This window comes from Myotis daubentonii, chromosome 16 (genome assembly GCF_963259705.1).
Source record: "Myotis daubentonii chromosome 16, mMyoDau2.1, whole genome shotgun sequence".
In the NCBI taxonomy this organism is placed as follows: domain Eukaryota; kingdom Metazoa; phylum Chordata; class Mammalia; order Chiroptera; family Vespertilionidae; genus Myotis; species Myotis daubentonii.
In genome coordinates this window covers 31,717,247-31,725,997 of record NC_081855.1, presented here as the reverse complement: position 1 = coordinate 31,725,997, position 8,751 = coordinate 31,717,247, and positions in this window count along the sequence as shown.

Genomic DNA, 8,751 nt, shown 5'->3' with positions numbered 1-8,751 from the left:
TTGATTGTGCTCAAGCTCCCCAGCAGGGCTCTACCCCGTTGGGATCTGATTTCTGTGCTCCAGATCGAAGGGCCTGGCTAATATTTGCTTTCTCCCCTTTCTCATGAGGGTAGAAATAACTTGGCAATTGCCACATTGTGGCTACTATTTGAACGTGGATATTAACTTAATCTGGAGTTATGCTACTCTTTAAATACGTAGGGACTTGGCTGAGGCCTTTGTGTGCTTAGGATGCGATGGACAGTGAACAATGGAATTAGAAAAGAAAAAGGATTCTCGGCCTCCCTTTCCCTGCCCAACCCCCCACGTCCATCCCCTCATCTTCTGACTGCAGTTTCTGATGAGCGGGAAGTTATTCTGACACACATGGACAGCGCCAGGGGGTGGAGGAGAAAGCGAAAGAAGCTCAGAATCAGATCCACAGAGGATGTTCAAGTCCTGGCTTCTTCCCCAGGAGCCATGCAAATTTGGCTGAGTGTTTAAGAACTCCATCTACTGTTCGGTGAAATGGAGCTATGGACACCTTCTCCATAGAACTGATGTAAAGATGAAATGAGATGTAGTGTATGTGTAAAGCTACTGCCATAATACTATTATTATTTTATGAAAATGCCATTGGCCTTTTCCCAAATATATTCTCAAAGCGTTCCCAAAGAATTCTGAACGGGTCTATTTCCTATAGCAGTGGTCGGCAAACTGCGGCTCGCGAGCCACATACAGCTCTTTGGCCCCTTCAGTGTGGCTCTTCCACAAAATACCGGCTCTTCCACAAAATACTGACTTCTGTGCATGGGCCACGAAGTTTCAATCGCACTGTACGTGCGCGCCTGCATGTGGTATTTTGTGGAAGAGCCACACTGAAGGGGCCAAAGAGCCGCATGTGGCTCGCGAGCCGCAGTTTGCCGACCACGGTGACCTATAGGATGAACCCGGGTTCTTTAGTCCTGATTAGTTTCTTGCAGAACTAGAGCAGACAAAGGAGTTGGGCTCTGTCCTGTTGTCCAGAGAAAGGGCCCAGAGAAGAAGGGTGCTTGAACCATCGTGTGGGCCAAACGCCACTGTTTATCTCTGCAATTGGCTTTATCCCTCCAACAACTCAAGGTGGTAGAGGGCACATTTCCATTTGAAAGGTTAGGAAGCAAAATCAGCTCTATGCAGCCACTTGTCCTAGGTCACGCAATGACTCAGAGCCCAGTTCCCATCTCATGGCTTCCATATGCCAAGATGCCACTTACTTCTGGCGGTGGCAAGATAAGGCTGGGGCCCTCTCTCTCCATCGCCCCTAGAGGCCTGGCCATGGGACTCTCATTGTGTCGTTGTTGGCTTATTTCTCAGATATTTATTAAGCGTTTACTTCATGCCATTCACTATGGGAAGTAAAAAGGAGCAAGGCAGGTCCCTGTCCACAAAAAAACTGCCAGTTTATTTAGAAAGACAGAGCCGGGCCGGCATGGCTTAGTGGTTGAGTGCCGACCTATGAACCAGGAGGTCACGGTTCAATTCCCGGTCAGGGCACATGCCCGGGTTGTGGACTTAATCCCCAATGTGGGGTGTACAGGAGGCAGCCGATCAATGATTCTCTCTCATGGTTGATGTTTTTATCTCTCTCTCCCTTCCTCCTTGAAACCAACAAAAATATATTTATATATATGAAAAAAGACAGGAACATAAACATTTTTCCCCCAAAAAAGAAGAACAAAGAGGAAACGTTTGGGAAGGAGTGCTGCATGCTTCTCTTTTGTCCCTTAGCTGTCATGGCACTACCACGCACATAGATGGGACTATGCACAGAGTAGGTGCGCAGAAAATGTCATCTGAATGAATACAATCTCTCTCCCCCGAGTCGTTTACCAAATGCCAGAATTCCCACGCTTGCTTTCCCTGAATGTAAGACATCATGTCATCAGCGTACAGTCAGCCCCGGACTGATGGGCCGGGAGCCTGCTCCAGAGTCAAAGCTGTGGCTATGGGAGCCAGAATCCAGCCTCGGTCACAAGGAGAACAACCACAGCCAGGAGCTGTTGAGGCTGACTCAGGGCCAGGACGTGTCTGCAGTCACTGAAGCCTCATGACTACTGAGGAGGTGGGCATTCACACTGTGCTGATCTACAGATGAGGAAACTGAGACACAGTGAGGTTGTGGGTCCACATCTCCATGCACATAGAGGGAGGGCAGACTCAGGCCAGGCCCCAAGGACAACCTGATGATGCGTGGACACCTGCCCAGGAGGCCACTGGGGACTGGGGTCAGAGGGTCCCCTGAGCAGCTTCAGGAGGAAGGGCAGGAGCAGGAAAGTGCCCAGGGTTCCCAGGGATGGCCCTGGCACACCCAACCCTCCATCAGCCCCATGCCTGCCTGCCTGCCTTTTCCACATCCTCTCTGACGGGCACCAGTCAGGGTCTCAGAGAGTGGCCTCCGAGACAAGGCAGGCGCTGAGGAGCCCTCTCTAGCTAAATGCACACTTCCTAGGTCCAGGAGCACCCTGAGAATTTCTGGCAAGAGAATGGCCTCAGAGTGGCTGGCTGTTTACTTTGCTAAGAAGAGATGTCTTCATCTTTCTTTCTCTGTTTCCTTTTCTTGTGATTCTTCTACCCTGCTCTTCCTCTTTTGATTCCTCAGACTTTTCTACCTCCTTTCCCCTTTCACACTCTATTTCTCTTCCTCTTTCCCAGTCTCTGCTCTGTTTTCCTCCTCTTCTCATGGCTTTTGGAAGCGTTGTCTTTTATACACACATACAGATACATCTATAAACACATACATGTAGATATATATATTCTCTTTTGTCCCTAGCGCTCTCTCTCTCTCTCTCTCTCTCTCTCTCTCTCTATATATATATATATATATATATATATATACTAGTAGCCCTGTGCATGAATCCGTGTGCCAGTAGGTCTGCCCTCCTGTAGCTCTCCACCCACTGCCCCATCCTCCTGTAGCTCCCCCCACTCCCCCCCAGCCCCCATAGCTTGCTGCTCTGACCCCTCCTGAAGCTCTCTGCAGCCCGCTTGTACCTCGCTGGCCCACCGTCTTGCTGATCCGTGATCTGGTCATGACGTGCTTGGTCATTATGCCTCAGGGCTTAATGGCTAATTAGCATATTCCTTTCTTATTATATAGGATGATGTAAGATTACTTCATTATGTATTATATACTAGAGGTCTGGTGCACAGATTTGGGCACCAGTGGGGTCCCTCAGCCTGGCCTGCAGGGATCGGACCAAAACCGAAAGTCTTACATCCCTCAAGGGGTCCTGGATTGCAAGAGGGCACAGGCCAGGCCAAGGGATCCCACTGGTGCAGGAATCCGTGCACTAGGCCTCTAGTATGCATATAAGATCTTTGGTTAATCTCTTCCTGCCCTCCCCCCTCACCCCTTCCCTCTGAGATTCATCAGTCTGTTCCATGTTTCCATGCCTATGCATTGAGCATCTGCCCCTGGTGGTCAGTATGTATCATAGCTACTGGTCGAACAGTAGAATGGTTGAACGGTCAGACACTTAGCATATTAGCCTTTTATATATATATAGATGTGTGTACAAACGCAATATATGTATGTCAGGTTATATATATATATATATATATATAAAACCAATGTAATTACACTTCTGGATATGTCCTTGTGCTAAGAAAGTGGGAGTTCCAAAAGGTCTGGGAATCAAAGTCTGGCCAGGGCCCTGTGGGAAGTTTAAGAGTAGGCAGCACAATGGGTGGGGAAAAGACAACTCCACAAAATCATGGGCTTTTAGTGTTAGAGATCGCTTGTGCTGGTTTCTTCTTGCAGATACTAAGGTGCTGTGTGGCCCTGGGAAAATTACCTTACCTCTCTGTTTCTTCTTCGTGTGGAAAATAAAACATACAATATTATACAGGCATGTATTGATGCTCAAATGAGAAAAATGTATTAGGAAAAAACAAATGTGGGCCATTATTTCAGTGATGAGTTTTTATTTTTCACTCCTCCCCAGTTTGAAATAATTGTGTGCGTGAAGGAGGGGCAGAGAGAGAAGAGAAGAGGGTGGGAAACCTTCCCTTCATAAAAAAAGGAGAGTGGTTTTCCATAATTCCGGTTGGATTGCTCACTCTCACTGTCTAAGGGAATAATTCCTTAATTTTCTTTTAACTCATGCCCAGCTGAACATTTGTCTAACTTTCAGTAATTTGTATAACTAAAACAAAACCTGTTTCTCTTTTCCTGAGTATAATGTTATTTTGCAACACCCAGTATGCTTTCTCAAACTCCCCCTCTTGGAATGTGGAATTGCCCAGGCCTTGCCAATAGAGAATTTATCCTGAATGGTCCTGAGACCTTGGCTCAGTTGCTCATCTTTTCTGACCTCCCCATTCCCCCTTCTCTGAGATGAGGGTCAACGATGCCTCCCGGGCACCTACAAGGCCGGAGGTGAGGAGCTGAGGTGGCCAGAGTCAAGCATCCCTCATCCAGAAGGGGGTTTCTGGCCCGGCTCCGGCCAGCCCCGCAGTCCAAGCAGGCATCCCTTGGTGAGAACAGTTGCTCCCTGGGGACTGTCTCCTGGAGATTTAGTGTGATATTTTTTCTCACCCTCAGGAATCTGGCCAAACTCCAGGGCCGCCTATCATGAGCAGTCTTGTTTGCTTGCAATTTACGGAGTTGTGAGGGGTAAAGGACTGGCTTTGACTATTCAATCAGTCGGGTGGGGGCGGGGAGCTGCCTTAGGCCAGAGGCTGGACTTTTCCCTCTCCTTAGGAATCAGGGCCTTCACCTGTGGGATTCAGTGGGCGTGTGGAGGTATGTGTGTGTGTGGGGAGGGGGCGGAGAGGAAGGGGAGAGCGTATTACTTTTCTGGGTGACTATTTAGTGGCAGCCGCTGTCTTGGTAGATGTCCTCTTATTCAATTTTCTGTCATGCTGTGTGGAGGCACAATTAGCCCCACTTTACAGATGGGACCACTGAGGCTCTGAGAGGGTATATAATTGTTCCCGGCCATGTGCTTAGCAAGATTTGCACCTAGATCTGTGGCCTCTGAAGCACAGGTGGGAATATGGGAGGGAGAGGGGAATGTTTCCAGAGGGGTAACAGAGCAAATTTCTGAGGGTCTAAGGCCCTTCTTCCCTGTTCACCCATTTTCTTGAGTAGAATAAATTGAGGAGATGGTGATAGTGGCGGCCTGACTCCTGATTGTGCCCAGGTGTCTTGGGGTTTTGGAGCCTGTGGTTCAGGGGCCGGCCATGCAGGATGGGCCTTTCTCTCCTGACGCTGCAGATGGTCATCCCTGCTAAGGGTTTGGAGAGGTGGGTTTTGTCCCTGCTGGTCTTCTTTCTGACCTTCACAGGCCTTTGTCGCTTGTCCTGGGATGTCCGGCACAATGGCCATAAGGTAAAACGAGAGGAGACAAGAAGGGAGTGAAAAAGAGTGTGGCTTTTAGAATCTCACCTATCTGGGCTTAAATCATGTCCTGCCACCTCCCAACTATGTGGCTTCTGCCAAATCATTGTAGACTTGGGAGCTTCAGTTTACTCATCTGTAAAATGGGGGTGATAGGTCTCCTCTGCCTCAGAGGAAAGAGATGAGGAGTGGAGGAAGAGCCTGGGGTGGAGTCCAGCTCAGAGGAGGGACACAGCAGATGCCGGAGATTTTTTTTGTGTGTGTGGAAGAGAAAACATGGGCTCTGGAGATCCATTAGCAAAGCGAAGTCCCACCCTTCCCCGCCCCCAGCTTTCAGACTTAATAGCAAGAGACATGCATCCCATAAACACTAAACTCCACTTGGAGAGAGAGAACAAGAAAGGGGAAAAGGAAGCTCTGCAAACAGTTAGTCACCACCAGAGTGATGCTCAGAGTCATCCTCTCGAAATGGCTTGTGGGTGAGGAGAGGAGGCCTCAGTCACAGATCACTCCCAGAGGCTCCTCCCATCGCCCCAGCTCTGCGCTGGCTGCAGGGACCCAGTTTGGATGCGGGGAGGGGACAGTGAGGCCTCTGCATCACTGGTCACTGGCCGCAGGGGCAGGAAGAGCCACCAGGCGGGGGCTCCCCGCTGCTGTCTGGAGTTGAGGGACGGAGCCCACTGGGCGTTTCAGAGCCAACGAAACAGAAACTCCCCAAGTTCACAACTGCGGAGAAACACTTACCCAGTTTGTTTTTAATCAAACTCCCCACGCTGACACTTGGGCTCCATTCAACCATTTAAAAAGTTCCACTAGCAAATAAACACTTAGCCAAATATTTGCCCTTATGTGTTTTCAATAGTAAATACCAGCTATATTGCTCATCTCCTTATATCACCCTGACTGGGCCCGCCCCTCGTTGCTCTGAGCCCAGTGGCCTCTCCAAGGATGGGTGGGAACCCCTTGCTGACCTCCCACCATGGATCCAAGAGTAGATGACTTGGGCCCTGGTGAAAAAATGCCTCCCCCTCCCCGCCCCCCAATCCAGTAGGACAGACTTGCTTAAGATCTTTGTGTGGAATTTGTACCGATGTGTGGCATAGCTCCCAGGCCCTGAAATGTAGTCCTGTTTCCCCCTCCTCATGTGGGCCCTGCTCCCACCTTCCCCAGTGCTCAGCAGCTGGTCTGCAATCATCCTCTCAGGAGTGGGCTTGGGAACTGGAGGAGCAGAAGGGGAGTGAGAGTGAGAGAACAGGGAAGGGCTTCAGTTTTCACGGGTGCGAGAGGGTGTTGGGGACCTTAGTTTCACAAAACGCAATTCCACACCGATGCACACACATGCACACAAACACACACAAAGACACCATCCCGCACAGCAACCATGGTATTGGTTAGCATCCCTGGGTTGCAAGCAATGGACTCTTCTATTAAAATAAGTGAGAGGAGTTCATAAGACAAAAGGCTAAAAACCCAGGTTGGGGAAAGACAGTGCTGCTCCTGGAAAGAACGTCCTCCTATCATTTTCAGTCTCTGACACTCTGCTTATGAATCAAGTTCCAGAAAGGAACTTGCTGGTTGGCCTTGGTAGGGCCCTGTACCACTCTGTTGACCAGGGGAGGACAGGACACCTTCATCAACAGTCCCTCACGGCTCCATTGCATGGCTTCTCAACTTCTTCACATCCCAACACACGTAACAAGCGATATTTGTAAGACATGATGGGGTGAAAGGATAAGGCCACTTAGGGCTGTAAGTCACTGCTGGGCTGAGGGACTCAGCATCTCAGCACACCTGTAGCCATTCATAACAATTGTTGGGAAGCTCAGCTGTTTCCTAGAAGGAGAGGCAATTCCTCAAAAGACAATCAGGATGCTATCAGCAAGAGCCAAGGGCAAGGAGACTGAGTACTCACCCCCTCGCCAACATGCACTAAGGCCTTGGTCATCATCAATAAAGCAATCAGAGCTGCTCTTCTGCCTCTCATTCCAGCCACAGAGTATTCAATTTCCCCACCTAATTCCTCTTTCAGTAAAGGGACAGCAAACAAATGCATTTATACCTCTGCTCACATACCACAAGTCTGTCCTTCAAAAGACTGCGGGCACTTGAAGGCCCAGTCTCTGACTCATTGGTTTTCACTGGCACCTAGGACATAAATCAGTCTTCAAAACAGACCCCAAACTCAGCTGAAACCTGTGCTCCAAACGGTCCACTCCCAGAGCCCCAAACACACTCTACTGTTTACAGGTCTGCTTGGGGGTCCTCCTTCTGGAGATCCATTAGCAAAGAACTCTACCGAAGGAGATGCCTGATGCATATTAATAAAATGAATGGCCTGGCCGGTGGTGCCCAATGGTTGGGCATCAACCTATTAACCAGGAGGTCACGGTTCCATTCCCGTCAGGGCACATAGCCAGGTTGTGGGCTCAATCCTCTGTAGGGGATGTGCGGGAGGCTGCTGATCAATGATTCTCTCTCATCATTGATGTTTCTATTTCTCACTTCCTCTCCCATCCTCTCTGAAACCAATAAAAGAAAAAAATATATATTTATATATATATTATATATTTATTATATATGTATATATAATAAAATGAATGAAGAGAGAGCTAGGGTGGATTCTCCCTAAACAGTAATCAGGCCTAAGCACCAGATAATCCAAAGAGGTTCATAATGTTCTTTGTTTTTCAAGGCTTGACATCTGGTATCTCTTATGAAAACTTGATCTAGTCTGCCATATTCTTGGGCTGGCACAACCACAATGTTGAGGGTGTCTGCCAACTGATAACCTGTGAGAAATTCAGGCAGAACTGCTCTGAGATGGCCAGATACATTGATGCAGGACTTGATTTACAAGACATTCTAATGAAGTCTCGAGAATGGAGAAGACTGACCTGGGGAGGGTTTACCAGTATTAGGTAATTGCACTTTGTATTATTCTGTTGAATCTTTTCAGCAAATCTTTGAGGTAATGTAATAATTCCCATTTTGCAAGTGAAAACACTGAGGAGTGATTTAGCACTATGCCTGGTTTGTGTTTAAATAACTGGTGTGAGGCAGAGCTGGGACTCAATCTCAGGTTTTTTATGCTTTCTATACCCACCCCCCTTGGCCTGTGCTTTCAAAGGGTCAGTGATTTTGCGGGGGGAGATGATTTTGCAGGTTGGTTGGTAACAAAATTAATTGACATGCCATCACATTTCTTGCTACATGAGAAAAAGAAGCTCCTATTTGGTTAAGCTGATGTTTTGTGTGGCTATGATAATCCCATATCCATAATAATAAAAGCATAATATGCTAATTAGACCGGACAGCCAAATGACCTTCCAGATGACCTTCTGGACATCCTCCCGGATGACTTTCTGTACGAAGTCGGGGCTGCGAGGGCC